The sequence below is a fragment of the Mytilus trossulus genome, chromosome 9 (genome assembly GCF_036588685.1).
Source record: "Mytilus trossulus isolate FHL-02 chromosome 9, PNRI_Mtr1.1.1.hap1, whole genome shotgun sequence".
Taxonomy (NCBI): Eukaryota; Metazoa; Mollusca; class Bivalvia; order Mytilida; family Mytilidae; genus Mytilus; species Mytilus trossulus.
In genome coordinates, this window is record NC_086381.1 from 61095075 (window position 1) to 61110567 (window position 15493).

Here is a 15493-nt window from a genome sequence, read left to right on the forward strand (position 1 = left end):
CCAGGTATAAACCCGAATCATACCACTGACATCACAACGTGTATGAGATAACACTAACAAGAGAGCGTGTTGAGGTTAAATATCAGAACGTTGAATGTAAATACCAGGTATAAGGGGACAGCGATTTGATATTATGGCGGGGGGGGGGGGCAGGAGGATTTTGAAAATAAATAAATCAGCCTAAAAAATCACAAAAATAAATGGTTTGTTCTGTGATAATTTGAAAATAAATAGTCGGACGTCCAAATTATTGAAATAAATAATTCGGCAAGTCTTTTAAACCGTTTTATAAATGCTATTCAAAAGTATGAGATGGGACCAGGTTCTTCATAAAATCCATCTTTTTCAAAACTTTTTTTCGGGAAACACTTCCCAATAATTTTACTTATTATTAAGAATAGATATTATTTAAATGTCTGAAAATAGGTTTCATTACCGGTCTCTGTAACAACTTTCTCAATTTTATTACAGGGCCGTAACTACATTGAGGCATGTAGGAAATTATAACCAAAAGTTTGTCTCAAAAACAAATTATTTTCACGGCGAGTGTCTTGCAAGTAGAAAGGTCTGTTCTCGGACATACCCCTGATTTTTTTTTCGTGGTCAGGTGTCTTATACATTTATTTTTAGTAAGTTAAGTAAGTAGGTAAGTAATAACTTTATTAAAAGAGGGTGACTCAATTAGCTTTCGCTAATCTACCTTGAGGCCCTCACGAAGAACAAACAGTATAAATATAACAAAGCTTACAGTTTGTAACATATTATGTAAATGCATAACTACAATTCCCAATATGCCATGTAAACGTTACATGGTTTGCATACATACATCATGTACATGGTATCATTTTTGGCTGTAACTAGAAATTTTTCAAAGTATCGCCAAACAATTTTACGCCAAGTGGAGCGAGGATAAAAAATAATTAAGCAGGGATTGGGAGCCTCTAAAGGCTCTGAGAAGCTATAGAACAAAAATGCAAAATCATGCTTTCAGGACGTCTCTCGAACCCTTTCTTAATCTGAAAATGCAAGTACTGTTTTATAATTTTTTGAAATAAATAAATAAATAAGCAGTCCCTTGTTTCAATGAAACAGTGCAGAAAATAAATAATCTGTCCTTTCAACTTTCAAAAATAAATAACCGATCCAAAACAAATCCTCCTGCCCCCCCCCCCCCCCCCCGAATATCAAATCGTCGTCCCCTAAACAGTATAAACCCGAATCATATCACTGACATCACTACATGTACGTGTGTGAGATACCACTGACGTAACATATAAAATATATATGTTGATTTGATTTATGAAACGAGAGTGTCATGTTAATAAGACATATTGTATAACCTCCGATATTTACTTAGCTTGGATTACATACAAATGTACCGACTTCAAATCATTAAAAAAAAAACCTACTATGTAGGTCTAAAAACGTTGCTTTACACAATAGATGTTATGTCAAGAGTGATAAAATATTCTACAAGTAATCTTAAAATAAATTATTCAATTTTTCATAACAATGTGACTCATCAAATTAAGGTTCGAAATTTTGTATATACATGTATATAATCATATGTTTTTGTCATTCGATAATAGAAACTTGGGTTGTTGCGTTAATATTGAGAACTATTGTTCTGATAAGTATATCATAGCATTGTATCCCTATTTGGTCAATGACCTTTTCATTCATACTAAGATATAGTGCAGTTTAGTTACACATATTGACCTTACATAACCTACAAATGTACCATTTGATAACGTGACCTTTACTATAGCGATAAGAAGGCATGTCGACATCTAGAACGTAACATTTTATAGCAACCCCTTTAATTGTATATAAATAACTTTAAAGTTGCTTTTTATTGTGACATTGTTGGCTGAGTCTGGACACGAGTTGAGGTTTGTATATACAGGTTATTATGTATCACCCTGTCTCCTTAAAACTTACGGACGCAATCGCGAGTTTTTTTACTGTTATGGAATATCCGTTTCACAGATGATATCGGATACGTGTTCCTGTCGTAACTATGATCCGGTTCCCTTTTCACGAATGTGACCTACCGAATTGGATTATTTACGGGGTTTGTAATAACATGAGCAATAGGGCGGGTAACACATGTGGAGCAGGATCTGATTACCCTTCCGGAGCACCTGAGATCACCCCTAGTTTTTTGTTGGGTTCGTGTTTTTGTTTCTATTTAGTGTCGTGTGTACTATTATTTGTCTATTTGTCTTTTTGTTTTTTTTTTAACCCATGGCGTTTTCAGTTTATTTTTTATCTATTAGTTTAAATGTCCCTCTAGTATCTTCTCTTTTAGGTACTTACATGTACAAATGTATCAAAATGTCAATGCTTTTCTTAAATGAGTTTGTTATGCTAACGTCATGATCAATGAAGTCACATGGCAAGCCCTTTTCATATTTACTTAATTTCTAGATACATGTAGCTAATTAATTTTATAAAATATCTTATTAAGTTAGTATGTACTTCGCTATTTTGTATACTTTATAAGATATCGTATTCCAATTGAAGTTAGTAAGATACCGTATATGTACGGCCTTCAACGTGGAGCCTTGGCTAAAATGAAGTATGCATGTACATGTGTAAGTATTAATTTCGCCTCTGTAAATATTTTTATGACATATTTCTGTAATGGTATTTTTATGAGGAAACAGTAGACCAATTACAAAAGGTGTGGCGGCTGCCACGATATGATCAAGACTTCAAACTGTGATCTTAAATGAGGGCCCTCTTGGGGTTTTTGATTATGTGATTACTTGGCCGTTTTTTTAATGATTATTTGATTATTAAGCCAAATATTTCATGATTATTTCATTACCTAGGACTGTATTTTTAGTTTATGATTATTTGATTACTAAAGATTAGCAAATAATTAATGATCATGTGATTATATTGGCAAAAAAATGGTGATTATGTGATTACTAGGACCCCCCCCCCCCCCCCATGAGGGGCCTCTTAAATGCTGATAATATCAATGTATCAAATACAGCAATATTTATAGATTATCGTTGATCATCTCAACGAGATTGATTTTCTCGCTTGAGCTGGTACAGCGAAAGTGAGAAAATAGCAATCGAGTTGAGATGACCAATGATAATCTATTTATCGCTATTTTACCTATGACGACGTTGTCAATTTCATGTCAATTTCGTTAGCAACGCCACGTGCATGCTTAGTTTCTAGTGATAATTTTTCCATCTCAAGCGAGAAGCATGATATGAAAATTATCACAAAAACGATTAAAGGAAAAATGCACAAAATAGCGATAATTGTATTTACAATGTTATCAATAAGATAACGTTTAACAGATATCTGCTTTTCCGTTTTCTAAAAAAAAAATCTATTACGAATAGTAAAAACTACATCTAATCATCATCAACAATTTCAATTTTTTCATCACTAAGGGACGACATCAAAAGATCAATGTAAGATACAAAACTTAATTCAAATAGTTTGGGGGTGGGGGTTGAACTGCTGCAAGATGTGGTTATCCGACATTGATTTTTACATATATCTATATGGGTCAATCGATTTTTCCCAAATTAAGTTAAAAGGGAGGTGGGGGGGGGGGGGGGGGGGGGGGGTCAGTGAAAAAACTATGTGAATTAAGTTTTTTGTCCTTCTTTGAATTTTTGATGTCGTCCCTAAGGACACAGTCGACGTTTCTCTCCACTAAAAGTGACATTCAAACTCATGAGTCGAAAACAAACTGATAACGTCAGGTCAAAAACAAAAACCAACAACACAAACCAAAGTACAAGACACAACATATATAAAACTCAAATTTAGGCAACAAGAGCATCATAAAAAAACGAAAAAGAGGGGGATCTCATGTGCTCCGGAAAATAAGCAGATCATGGTTCACAAGTGGAACCCATCCTGTACGCAAATGTAAGTTTCTTCGTGTGAATTTTCCCTTTTTTTCTCTGTTCCAATATATGGCACCATTATAACTTTCTGGTATGCTATTGTTCAAGGTTTCACGAATTGTGACACCAATTTTCACATGTGGAGCAGGATTTGCTTTCCCCTGCATTACCACCTGATTTCCCCCCTGTTTTGTGCGGGATTATAGTTGCTCAATGTTTTGTATTGTACTTCTGTTTGTCTGTTTCTTTCTTAGTCATGGCTTTGACAGTTTATTAATATTCTTTTGTTTGAATGTCCCTTTGGTATCATTTGCATTTTATTTTTTGCAAGTCTAGGCAGAAGGCACAATATAGGTACTAATTTAACACAAACTAGCCTGACACCGCGTACAATATAAATTATTGTAATTTCGTTATAGACTCAACAGTTATCTTCTCGAGCTCTGCAAATATACAATGAATATTATTCAAAGAGTCAACCATTAGAAATTTATATACTGAAATTAGTTTTTATTTTTCAGAATTATATTACTCAAACTATGGCATTGGATTTGGAAAAAATGAAGAAAATTAGAGAGAGTTTAAAACCTGTTCCCTTACCGGAGCATGATGGAGTTTGTTATCCATCTTTTCTTCCATTCAGAGAGAAAGGAGCCGAACAAGCTTTGAAAGATATCACTAATTTCCAGTCAAGAGATACAGATATTATGATATGCACGTACGCAAAGTCAGGTATTTATCTGAACAGAGAGCAGAATAAAAAAGGAAAAAAACAATTTTCCTCTTTTTTCACTCTAATTTCTGACAAGTGCAATTAGAGGCCAAAATAAGACCAGAACGTAATAAATTTATTCTATAACCCATGTATTTGAGAAAAAATCATGAAAAACAAAGACAATTATGTTTTATTAGTATTTATTTGACACATTTCAAAATAAATTTATACTGAATTCTACACTTTACTGTCCATTTTCTTTCAACTCTCCGTAAATGATGCAACTTAGAATAAATTTATTCTAAATGCATAGTGCTTTCTGTATATAATCATTTATAAAATAAATTTATTATAAATAGCCTTGATATCTATTATCAGTTCGAGAAAATCATAGAATAAATTTATTCTACATTTAAATGTAATTTATGATTATAACAATATTTAAAATAAACTTATTTTGAAAGTCCAGTTATCTGTATGGTGAGGCTGTGATACAGAATAAATTTATTTCACATTTAATGTCATTTATGATTAAAATAATATATAAAATAAATTTATTTTGAAAGTAAAGTAATTTGTATGGTGAGGTTGAGACACAGAATAAATTTATTCTATGTTCAATGTGATTTTTGTCTTGTATAATAATATATAAAATAAATTTATTCTGAAAGTACAGTTATCATATTAAGGAGGCGACACAGAATAAATTTATTCTACATTCAATGTGGATTATAAGTATTATGATATATAAAATACATTTATTTTGATAGTACAGTAATTATGTTAAGGTTGAGACACAGAATAAATTTATTCTGGTTATAAAAATATGTAAAATTTGTTTAGGAAAAAATACACTGATCTGTATGATTAAATGTACATTAGGCTACATAGAATAATTTTATTTTAAACCAGCAGTGTTTTTGATAATATTTGATATGTTCACATAATAAATTTACCTTGACAATACATTTAGGTCATAAAAAATGTGTTCCTATATAATTTTCCATCTTTCATGTCTGTTTAATGACATATAACATTCATAAAAAATGTATTTTATTTGAAGTTGTGATGTGACCGTTTTTAAACCCAACATATAAAAGACAATACATATATCTGCTATCAACAATGCAAAAGGACACTCCCTTGAAATATGAAAATATCAATTTCTTCAGCTGATTTTGTTATATGGGACTGAATAGAAAAACTGTGCAGCAATTTAAAGAAACAAAATATCAACATATAAATGTAAAATAAACAGAAAAGAAATAGTAAAAGTTCAACAGGTTTTTCTAAAATTGAAAATAAATCTGTTTTTTTAAACATGTCTTTCTCTGTAGATGTACGTGCTACGAATTGTTCTTTTCCTTGCTTCTGGATAGGCCTGATCTGAAAGAAGTAAGTTAAACGACAAATTCAAAACAATTTCAAACATTTTTAGTTATCATACCAAAATTTATTATATTTGATGAAGAAACTGTCTGTCTTTCTTTTAATTATAATGTCTATTTTGTTTATATAATATTATTCACTCTATTAATTGTAATTAATAACAGTCTTGCTCCGTGTTGAAGTCCGTACTTTGACCTTTGATAATTTACTTTTATAAATTGTGACTTGGATGGAGAGTTGTCTCATTGGCACCCATACCACATGTTATATATATATATATTGCCTCTGGATACAGCAAGATAAAGATGGCTATGCTATGCACTTGAACTAACCCTAATAAACCAGTCGTTATATTCCGCTGATCTACGAAAGCTACATTAAACTCGTGTGGGAGAAAATCGGACACAGAAAGGGCTTGAATTATTCGAGTTACACTTGAACAGCAATTGTTGAATTTTTATACAATAAAGGGATTAACGTACAGTAACTCATTAAACTTTTACAATTTAAAAGTCGACACTCTATCAAATTAAAAACTCATTATTACATACCTAATCTCCATCTTCAGAAACACTGTATAAGTCAGGACTGAATAACAATCTAATCTTTTTTGCTGGTGTTTCATAACATTTTTCTCACTCTACAAGAAATATTTGAAGTTAAAATGCAAGAACACTTACTCTGTTATTGTTTTTCTTCAGGCATATTTCTTTATTTTTTATCAGGATTGGCATGAATCGTTCCCAACTTCCTAAATATGCATGTAATATTTGCCATTGGACATTCAGCCAGTCATGATCAATCAATCAATCAATCAATCATAGAGTCTTAAAACAGATGAATGGTTCATGCCTAGGAGACAGCGAACTGAAGACACAAATTACAATTAAAAACAGGTTTCATTAAGTTTTAAACAAATCACAGGACTGGTGTTGACAATACTTTTACCTACCACATTCAACATACCAGAAAACTAGTAAGACATGTTTCAAAAAGAACAGCAGCTTCCTCAGGCAAAAGTGTGAGTAATGTACCCAACACATCCCCCCCCCCCCCTTCAACAAAAAATCCATTTTCCTCTCAAAATGTTAAAGATGCGCCTTCGGCACTCTGATACAAAAATATATTGAAATTTAGGTAAATGTATTTTTGTTAACACTTTACACATTATATTACCAAAATATGAGTGCAAATGTTTCGCCTTTTTCTTACTTATCATTCAAATCATGTTGAAAGTCTTTAGTATGGAGGTTTTACAACAAATATCACGTATACTTAACATTAGCAATGCACAACTACAATGTATGATTGTTGTCATGTATACTATTAAACGAGAAGACCTCATTTTGTGTGTCGCTTCTCCTCCTCCCACCACGATCAATTATTCATCATGCCTCGACCAAAAACCTTAACCTGCAGCGGGACAGACGGAAGGACGAACAAACGAACGAACGCACAGATTCGCAGACGAGAAAACACAATGCCAAAAGATTGAAAGTAGTGAGTTGGCAAAAAAGAAAGTAGGGTAGGGATAAGAGGGAATCAGGACTTTTTCGGAACCTCGGGATTTGGGGATTGACCCTTGCGGGATCCGGGAATTTATTTTTCAATTTCGGGATAAAAATTTCTTTAAATTCCGCATCTCGGGATTTCATGTTTTTAAGCCCGGGATTTCGGGATCAGGACCCCTCCGACCACCTCTCAAATTAGCCTTAGTCGGTCAGTCATATATATACAAGATTCATATCCTACCATTGGCATGTTAATAATGTCCTCAAAAGAAAAAGCACTGATGGATTGTTCTAGAAGCATATTTTATTAGACTTATGTGGTCTATATATATATAAGCAGTAAATTATAATATTTATTTCATGTTTGGAGCGGTGCAAATTTTACCAAAAGATGCAATGTAGCAAAGGAGAAGAATAATTGAGGTCTGAGACCAGAGGCACAAAAAATATTGAATTTAACAGAAAGGAAACAAATATCAGACTTTGAAAAAAGGGAGAGGGCTTTTGATACCTTTTATGAAATTCTCCATACATAATATCTTTTTAATACAAAAAATCATCCCAGTTCACAAGCTGTATATGACCGCGATTTGGTGGGTGTGTTCTGGTGTTGCTAATAGTACCTGAGAATCAGATCTTAATACAACATCTTATCATCAAACAATTAGGTTAAGGTCATGTTAACCCCGACAGATAGACATGACACCACAGTTGTCATAGTTGTTCCATACACTACATATTATTGACCTATTGCTTATAATGCCCGTAAAATTGACCCAACCACACAACTAAAAATTGTCCAATGAACCATAAAAATGAGGTCGAGGTCAATTGAGACCTGTCAGACGGACATTTCCAGCTGACAATGATTCCATACATGATACACATTATATAGTGACCCTACTGCTTAAGGCATCTGAGAAATAGACCAAACCACAACACCATACATCGGCCAATGAACTATGAAATTGAGGCTAAGGTCAGACGGAACCTATCGGGTGGATATGTACAGCTTACAATCATTTCAATAATCAATACAGCAAATATAGATGACTGACTAGTAATAGTATCTAGATACAGTCTTGTTTAAGTTACTTTATCTTTGATAAATGATCCATGGAATAAGGTCGAGGTCAGGTTAACCCTACATGTACCTAACTGACGAACATGTAAATGTTGCAAGGAACCCATATACCAAACATAGTTACCATATTACTCATAATAAGTGAGTTTTTTTTAACAAAACAAAATGTATCAAGCAGTTACTGAACCATGAAAATGAGGTTGCCGGGACAATGATATATGACAGACGGAAATATCGTAACATATCGTATGAAACATTTTGATTGTCTAACCTATGAAATATAATGCTTCAAACAAAGAGTGTACACCATCGTCGCCGGTGCCGCTGGGTTGCAATACCTACTATGTCTCGCATACAGGCTTCGGAGAAAGAAAAAAACATCACGTACTGCACAACAGACATCAACGTTTCATATATATAAACTTCTGAAGAAAGAGATTCCTTTCTGAGAAAATTTATTTTTTCCAAATAGGACCCATTAATTTGTATTCATGCTTGACTATATTTCTAGAGTTTAATTGTTATATATATCATGTGTATGTTACACTTTTACCATTATATAATATTTATGAAAAATTCACTGTTGTCTAAGTGTGTACATTTCCCTCGATATACAATGTATATTATTTACCATTTAAAATTCCTTGCAGTCAGAATTAATACATTTTTTTTTTAAATTATTCGAAAATGCCTGCCCATAACAAGTATAAATTTGATGACCATTCAGGCATTCATTTGAGAAGAAAGATTCGAGTGAGGTGTGTCTTTTCAAAGAGGTTCTTTTAGTTCGAAAAGGACATCGGTGGTCTACTAAAATAGTGCATAGTTAGGAAAATTTGTCAACAGATGGGCTTATAATATCTATGTTAATATTTATAAAGACATAAAATAGATACTTACAGACTTTTGTTGTCTATCCTAATATGTTCCTGGTGCCGTTCCAACCACGACAAATACAATACACAAATGGATATTAAATCGTCGATCCTAATCTTTGAATATCTTTCCTCCATGTACTAACTCGAATAATTCAGCGCCCCTATCCACTACTTTTGTCGATGAAATGGTTAATGGAGTGATCGAATTGATCGTAATATAACGACTGGATTATTCGGGTTATCCATGTACTGACAAATATATTAAGATACACGCTGTGGATTTATTATGTAATTTCCGTCGTTTGTTTGTCATTATCTTTCGTGCGAAATTTTACATTCGAATGTTTATAATTTATTAGGGTTCATATGATCACGATGGCCACAGTATGTGGTCATTAAAATATGATATGGGTAATTAGCATATGATAACAAATCTTGTTCGAAGAAACTTTAGAATCGTAAGATTTTTTATTACAATTCTCTTTTTCGTTTAGTTAGGTTAGAATGTCTCATAATAACCTAACTAACCTTGTTAAAATTAAAAATCATTTACGTTATTAAAAAAAAATCGAAGTTTGGAATTTACCAATATTATTTTTTTGTAAAGGAACATGTTTTCCATAGAAAAACAAATGAATATTGGGTATCAATCCGTGACAGAAAATGAATATAACCACATTAAAAAAAAACACATTAAAAAATTAAGCAAGGAACAGCGCTGTAATTGCTGTAAGTCACATTAAACCTTCAACGTGGAACGAAAAGTATCTCATAACACTGCACGTGTAAGGCGACCACTGGCAACAGCCAGAGCGAAATAGTTTGCCAAAAAAATTGAATAGACTTCGTAAGATGCTACACCAACCATTTTGGGCGCGTTCAAAAAGGAAACAAGTACGTATTTAAAGATTTAGTAGTTCTTACGTATTTAAATCAATCTATATTATATGCAGAATAATTTTTGGTAAGTTATATAGATACATGTATCAAATGAAAGGGTAAGGACTGCTGAACATTGCAGAACACACACATTTGACAGATGAATACAAATGAAACAAATAGTTATGAATTAGTTCTATAAAATTGAGGGCGTACATTGCCTGTTACTCATATATAAAGTACCTTGTTTGGTGTATCCAAAGTTATGGTATAACTAGTACAGTCTGATGTGTAAATAATGGTATACTTATCCCCCATATATATATTTGCATGCTGTTTTTTTATGTTGACGTCCGGAATACTACACTGTTGACTTAGCTTCTTGTTCCAGCTTTCCGTAAAAAAAACAATGGTTTTTTCCGTGATATTACATGTAACATTGCTCTTATCAAACAAATAATGAAGGTTAAGAAACCATTCGTTTATAAGTAATGAAAGCATTTGAATACTGGTACGATTGAAGTTAGAATGATGCGTCTTGGCACGTCTTAAGCTTCTTACAAAGTTATTTGTATCTGCTGAAAAATGCGTCAAAACATCTGACTCAGTTTGTCTAGTACAAAACGTGTTTATAACATAAAGCATGTTGTCATTCTGGGTGTATGTAGTTACCACTGGACATCAGATATCATTTTTATCGTCATCCTCATCATTCTTTATATAAATAATGACGCAAATATCTTATGATAAAAAGGGACATAAAAAAGTGGTTGAAACTTTGCTCCATCATGAATATCAATCTAAATAAATATAATTCTCTAATTTCGGTATCCTCTTATAAAATGTAAGCACTATCATGTTTCTGGAATGATTTATCCGGGTTATTGTTTCACATGTAAATTATAAAATAATAAATGGCGAATTAACTAAAAAAATATATAAACTATGAAAGTACCAAAGCACTTACTTCAAAGTTGCTTAAACCCGCGGGGATTTCAAGAGAGCTTTTTACACAAGACAAAGTCAATTAGAAGACATTCCATTACGAACCTATATCTACTGTATGTATTGTTATTTTGTTCAAGTCCTGAATATGCAAATAATTTTAGCCACAACATGTTCAGCAAACTTAAAAATCGTCTTTTTTTTTATCTGAAAACTGTCATAGGGTGACACTTGCACATTTATTTCTTATTTAAGATCGGTATTTAATTGCCTAGATTAATTTGCTTTGGCCTAGCGTGTTTTTGTATTTGTAGATTTATTGTTTTCGTGAACTTAAGAAGACTGTCTGGTTGACCGTTAACTTTAATGTATTTTAATTTATAGAATTACTGTTTTATTCAATGTATAAATGTATATTATGATGATTGTTTTATATGTATTGCAAGTGGTGAGACTCTAATAAAATATTGAATCTGAATCTGTATGATGCAGCTGTGTTTGAACTGTAATCATTTCTAATTAGTGCCGTTCAATTTATGTTTTTGTTTGTTTATATTCTGTTCCAATACTTCCGATACTATTCTTTCTATTTTTTGTTCATTATTCTGTATTCTGTAATCCCCCATCCACAGCCTCAGGTATAGACGAAGTGTCATATATGTGGCCTGGTCTAGTAATGTCAGCAGTGTGATCTGCACATATATCATTTTGTAGAAAAAGATGAACGGGTGGCGTTATATATTGTTTTGATGTAAGATATGATACATCTTTTCTATAAAATCGATTGATTGACAGATTGGTGGTTGCAGAACGTGCAGTGTCAAATAGTTCATGCATGCATTTACGGAACGAAAAGCTATTTTAAAACAATGCATACCATGGGGAATACCTGTAATAAAGGGTGATCAGGATGAAGTTCGGTTAACTATTTATACGGGTTTTACATTTTTTCTATTTTGGCGGATGAAGACAATTCTATTCCAAAGTCACCCTTAAGTGTCCATAAAATCAGCAGCACCCATACATATATATATACCTACTTCCCAATCTTTTAAAACAAATAAAAGAAAGGATAAGACAAAATGATACACATTCTCAAACGCCTATTTTATCGGTAGTAATACTTGAGGGTCTTGTGGTAGTTGACAGAATATCAAATCACGCGACTGGGAAACGCAGAATAAAGGACAAACCATATAGCATATACAAAAAAAATTATAAAGAATAGAAAATAAAAGGATGATCAAATAGAGACTAATGAGCAAAATTATAAAGAATAGAAAAAATGTTTTAAAAATTAAAAGAATACAAAATCGATGGACCATCCATCCAGACCATTATAATTTTGTAGTTGTCCATTTTTGTTTAACATAACCAGTTTTATTTGTTTAACATAACCAGTTTTATTTGCTAATTGAAAATTAAGCGGAATAAAATAATTTAAGACAGCAGAGAAGATAATTCTGTTAAATTGGTTATTACTAACCGACTTAATTAAAAGAGTGAGCTATTATTACTGTAAATGTATAATGTCTCTAGTCTGGTCAAAGGGTCAGAGTGTCCTAATTAATTAAACGATAAATTGTTGAAATTAGATAACTTGTTTTCACGTGCAGAGAAATTTCTTTTATGACCAATGCATGACCGGATATCATCTTTCTTATTGGTCAATGGCATTGCGGGTCAGCACGAGTTCACGTGTAAGTGCATTGTGATCACTTCCTTTTATCATCAGCATTTGATGTGTTAACTTGTGATTATAATCAAACAATTTGTTCAAAATTATATGTGATTTTGTTTTTTATTTTATGGATAATTTTGGACTGGAGTGATTTCATTTTAGCTATTTCAGGTAAAAACGAACTGTACTTTTATTTTATACTTTTATTTTTAAGCTATTCTATGCTTACATTTTGAACAAACGTACAGTTAATTTTTTTTTAACCGTCCTTTCATTCGGATAAAACTCACTATTTAGATGTATGCCAAACATGAGCAGTTGGTCAAATTCATTTCTTTGTCAAAGAGATATTAGGTCAATTTGATTTTCATGTGGGTGGCGACACTATGCGTTTGCGATCAAAATGTAATTATTTATCATTTATCTGATGATTAACCTGATTGTATTTTTACAAGTTACTGCATCCTTTACAGCATCACAATGTTTGCAGAACGTATATCCGCCTTATATATTTGTAGATACATGATTTGTTTAAATTTTACTACAATTAAAAATTGGATTATTGCATAACGATAATAATACCATACATGATAGAATGCAAAGTTATACACTTATAATTTATATGATGTTTTTAACGGTTTCATACATTTTAAGTACACTTATATGAAAGAGCAAGACAGTTTAAGTATTAATGCTAAGCTATTGTGTTACAAACCCTTTTGACTTACTTGTTTGGGTAAGGTTGGAGTTATTTCAATTGGTGCAGTGAGCTTGACTGCTTGTACTTATGACCTCTGTGTATGTGCTTTTTCATTACGTTCTATGCAGAGTTCATTGTTTATGCTATGTCACGAAACTCATGCTACTTTCGTAAATCTCGTCACGGCAGTTTGGTTTGAGCTTATCATAATTTTGCAAGTTAGCCTAATCGCTATAATTGTTAGTATTTTAATTTATGCAAGTGTACCTTGTTTGCTTTATGTGATCGGTATAAAAAGGATATGTCTCTTACCTAAATGTTTATCGCAACCCAATGCTTATTTATTACGAACCAATTTACCTGTCTTTGCCTGTTTTTGGGTAATGTGGACGATATTTAAATTTTCGCAGAGGGCGTGGTTGCTTGTACTTATGTCCTCTGTGTATTAATTTTCTCAGAGGTTGTGGTAGCTTGGTCTATGACCTCTGTGTATTTACTTTTGCAAATATTGTAGTATGTAGTGGGTATTGTTTTATGCTTCGTCATGAAACTCATGCTGCTTCGGTTTTACAGAGGTCGTAGTAGCTTGGTCTATTATCTCTGTATTGTTTTATGCTTCGTCATGAAACTCATGCTACTTTTTCAGAGGTCGTAGAAGCTTGGTCTATGACCTCTGTATATTTGCTTTTGTAAAGTTAATATGTAGTGGGTTTTGTTTTATGCTTCGTCATGAAACGCATGTTATATGTTTGCAGAGGTCGTAGTAGCTTGGTCTATGATCTCTGTATTGTTTTATGCTTCGTCATGAAACTCATGCTAAACTACATTTAATTATTTTTTCGTCATGGTGATTGGTTTGGAATAAATTAATTTTGTAATAAATTCTTTAACTTCATACAAAATTGCCATTATTTTGATACATGTAGTCAGATTTAATGTTTGTCAGTTTGTAATACATGTTTTTATTGTATTATTTTATTTATCTTTACTAGTATAATTCATGTAAATGATATAGTTTGGGTTGCGATGAACGTAATTGATAATTTTTATGCCGATACGTATGCACTGTAAGGTCGTTTGCCTTTTTCTATATACTAGATTTGTTAATAAAAAATAACATTGGACAAGACATATATAGATATAAACTGATGATATTTTAAAGTTCATACTCTTCATTTAATACATGATAAAAACATCTTTTCTGTTTAATGGTTGATTATTAAAGAAGAGAAACTTTGATAATTTAATTATCGCATATTATTCCTTAACATGCGTTATGTTTGTGGTCCTTGAGTAAGACCAAGTTTGTTATTTATGAGAATTTAATTTTTATCCATTATTTTATATTCTTTTTTTGTTTGTTTATTTTCATGCCTTGACTATGGACGAAGAGCGCTAAGAATGGCATTCATCTACGAAAGAACTTTCCCCATTTAAGGACGTGTGCAATAAAGCGTGATATCAACAACTTCCATATACTTTCTTTTGACAGCGGTATGCCATAAGTCCGATAATACGAACATACGAATATTGATGGGTTGCTGTTTCACTGACATTAGGGACACATACCTAATTTCGTAATTAGAATTTTGATCCAGAAGTGCGAGTCGTATCAACATTGACTAACCAAAGCCTAATTGACTGTTTTATAAATACAAATTTACTAAATACGACTTCGATCAGCAGTTTGATACACAACTGGACCCTAGTTACGATGAAAGCTCAAAGCACCTAATGTTATTCCATCATCTCTTTAAAGTTGACTATGTCGTTAATTGTCCATGACTCTCGTTACTTGAATACAGCACTTAGTTTTAGAGGAAGGAA

General features: G+C 32.3%; 1 long non-coding RNA gene across 1 annotated transcript; it reads right to left on the reverse strand.

The window, feature by feature from the left end:
* Positions 1 to 5501: 5501 nt before the first annotated feature.
* Positions 5502 to 9699, reverse strand: LOC134684081 (uncharacterized). Its single transcript, XR_010101164.1, has 3 exons — positions 9484 to 9699; positions 6540 to 6628; positions 5502 to 5985 (listed from the first exon to the last, which is right to left on the reverse strand). It is a non-coding gene; the product is annotated as an uncharacterized LOC134684081 (long non-coding RNA).
* Between the last annotated feature and the right edge of the window lie 5794 nt (positions 9700 to 15493).